This window comes from Trichomycterus rosablanca, chromosome 18 (genome assembly GCF_030014385.1).
Source record: "Trichomycterus rosablanca isolate fTriRos1 chromosome 18, fTriRos1.hap1, whole genome shotgun sequence".
Classification (NCBI taxonomy): Eukaryota; Metazoa; Chordata; class Actinopteri; order Siluriformes; family Trichomycteridae; genus Trichomycterus; species Trichomycterus rosablanca.
This window is the reverse complement of record NC_086005.1, coordinates 29,185,277-29,188,929: the sequence shown is the minus strand read 5'-3', so window position 1 is coordinate 29,188,929 and position 3,653 is coordinate 29,185,277. Positions and strand designations below refer to the sequence as shown.

Below are 3,653 nucleotides of genomic sequence, written 5' to 3'. Positions count from 1 at the left end.
ACAAACACACACACACACAAACACACACACACACACACACACACAAACACACACACAAACACACACACACACAAACAAACACAAACACACACACACACAAACACACACACACACACACACACACACACACACACACAAACACACACACACACAAACAAACACAAACACACACACACACAAACACACACACACACAAACACACACACAAACACACACACAAACAAACACAAACACAAACACACACACACACACAAACACACACACACAAACACACACACACAAACACACACACACACAAACACACACAAACACACACACAAACACACACACACACACACACACACAAACACACACACACACAAATATATATGACAAAAGCTTTCAGAAAAGCTGCAGAACTCCCAGGATGGCACTAAATTAAATAGCAATTTTAATCCTGTAACCTCATTTATACAGAAACACTAAAGAGAAATAATAATAATAATAACAATAAGTAATTACATTGAATAACAGCATTAATCAGTTTCATAAGCACTTTCTATATAATTAGATTATACATAATATTATATTATAATATTATAAACTATAATGTCAGTAATAATGTAATAAATGAAATATAAAACTCTGCTGTTAATGTGACACTGATGTTCCCGTTAGCTCTCCATGCTAACACTTACCTCTGTGTGTATTAGCTGCTCTGCTCTCAAACTGTAACTCTAACAGACTTTATAAAAAATCACCATAAGAGAGTTTAAACTTCTAATTGTTTATTTATTTTTAAAGGTTAAATATTATAAATGTACATAAGAAAGCGCATCGATATTAAACTTGTAACTATGCTAACGAAGCTAACAGTGTTTACTCCCTCAGAACCGCGCTTCACTCCTCCCACCGCTACTGTTACTTCCTCATTCACCAGCGCCACCTACTGACAGCGTACTGCACCTACACTCACCATCCTCATCATCACCATCCTCATCCTCATCCTCATCACCTACACTCACCATCCTCATCCTCATCATCACCATCCTCATCCTCATCACCTACACTCACCATCCTCATCATCACATCCTCATCCTCATCACCTTCATCCTCATCACCTACACTCACCATCCTCATCCTCATCACCATCCTCATCCTCATCACCTACACTCACCATCCTCATCCTCATCATCACATCCTCATCCTCATCACCTACACTCACCATCCTCATCCTCATCATCACATCCTCATCCTCATCACCTTCATCCTCATCACCTACACTCACCATCCTCATCCTCATCACCATCCTCATCCTCATCACCTACACTCACCATCCTCATCCTCATCATCACCATCCTCATCCTCATCACCTACACTCACCATCCTCATCCTCATCATCACCATCCTCATCCTCATCACCTACACTCACCATCCTCATCCTCATCATCACCATCCTCATCCTCATCACCTACACTCACCATCCTCATCCTCATCATCACCATCCTCATCCTCATCATCATCACCTTCATCCTCATCACCTACACTCACCATCCTCATCCTCATCATCACCATCCTCATCACCTACACTCACCATCCTCATCCTCATCATCATCACCTTCATCCTCATCATCACCATCCTCATCCTCATCACCTACACTCACCATCCTCATCACCATCCTCATCCTCATCATCATCACCTTCATCCTCATCACCTACACTCACCATCCTCATCCTCATCATCACCATCCTCATCCTCATCACCTACACTCACCATCCTCATCCTCATCATCATCACCTTCATCCTCATCACCTACACTCACCATCCTCATCCTCATCATCACCATCCTCATCCTCATCACCTACACTCACCATCCTCATCCTCATCATCACCATCCTCATCACCTTCATCCTCATCACCTACACTCACCATCCTCATCCTCATCCTCATCCTCATCACCTTCATCCTCATCACCTACACTCACCATCCTCATCCTCATCACCATCCTCATCCTCATCCTCATCACCTACACTCACCATCCTCATCATCACCATCCTCATCCTCATCACCTTCATCCTCATCACCTTCATCCTCATCACCTACACTCACCATCCTCATCATCACCATCCTCATCCTCATCACCTTCATCCTCATCACCTACACTCACCATCCTCATCCTCATCACCATCCTCATCCTCATCACCTACACTCACCATCCTCATCCTCATCATCACCATCCTCATCACCTTCATCCTCATCACCTACACTCACCATCCTCATCCTCATCCTCATCCTCATCACCTTCATCCTCATCACCTACACTCACCATCCTCATCCTCATCACCATCCTCATCCTCATCCTCATCACCTACACTCACCATCCTCATCATCACCATCCTCATCCTCATCACCTTCATCCTCATCACCTTCATCCTCATCACCTACACTCACCATCCTCATCATCACCATCCTCATCCTCATCACCTTCATCCTCATCACCTACACTCACCATCCTCATCCTCATCACCATCCTCATCCTCATCACCTACACTCACCATCCTCATCCTCATCATCACATCCTCATCCTCATCACCTACACTCACCATCCTCATCCTCATCATCACCATCCTCATCCTCATCACCTACACTCACCATCCTCATCATCACCATCCTCATCCTCATCACCTTCATCCTCATCACCTACACTCACCATCCTCATCCTCATCATCACCATCCTCATCCTCATCACCTACACTCACCATCCTCATCCTCATCATCACCATCCTCATCCTCATCACCTACACTCACCATCCTCATCCTCATCATCACCATCCTCATCCTCATCACCTACACTCACCATCCTCATCATCACCATCCTCATCCTTATCACCTACACTCATCATCACCTACACTCACTATTATTATTATTATTATATTATTATTATTATTATCTTCATCACCTGCACTCATCATCCTCATCATCACCTGCACTCATCATTATTATTATCATCACCATCATCTTCATCATCATCATACTCACCTACACTCATCATTATTAACGTTATTATATATAAATATTATTATTATTATTATTATTAATTGCCTTCTACTGACCGTTTACTGCATCTACACTCATTATCTCTTCAGACTTTTCACACAATTCTGGAGTGTCTTCATGGGAATTTCTGACAATCCAGGAGCATTTGTAATATTTGCTACATTTACATTCACACTTACAGCGTTTAGCAGCGGTTTTTATCTACAGCGATTTCTCGCTCAGGGGCCCAACAGAGGCATACTGGTAGTGGCTCAAACCAGCAGCCTTCTGATTACTAGTCCAGTACCTTTAACCACTGATCTATTACTGCCTGATATCACTGCAGGATGAGAAGGCCTGAACATTCCACTTCATCTGGACCTTGGTGCATTAAAAATGTGATTTTATACAAATAAAATAAATATCTTTCTGCGCTCTGGTTTATTTTTTACTGTTTATTTTTGGTTGGTGTGAACATCTCAGTCATAACGACATTTATTACTGCAGCACAAACACAAACCCAATAACACATTTCTGTGAGGAACAGAGGGGTGCGCTGGTCCTGCACACACGAAACATCCTCAATCATTTCAAATCTTATAGTTATAATTAGTCCTGAAATCAATTCCACACGAA

At 42.5% G+C, this 3,653-nt stretch overlaps 1 protein-coding gene across 1 annotated transcript in view; it reads right to left on the bottom strand.

Moving 5' to 3' along the window:
• Positions 1–942, bottom strand: part of frmd8 (FERM domain containing 8) — a 10,685-nt gene extending 9,743 nt beyond the window's left edge. The window contains exon 1 of the mRNA XM_063013818.1: positions 678–942. The gene's annotated coding sequence lies outside the window, so the exon portion shown is untranslated. The remainder of the gene's footprint in view (positions 1–677) is intronic.
• Between the last annotated feature and the right edge of the window lie 2,711 nt (positions 943–3,653).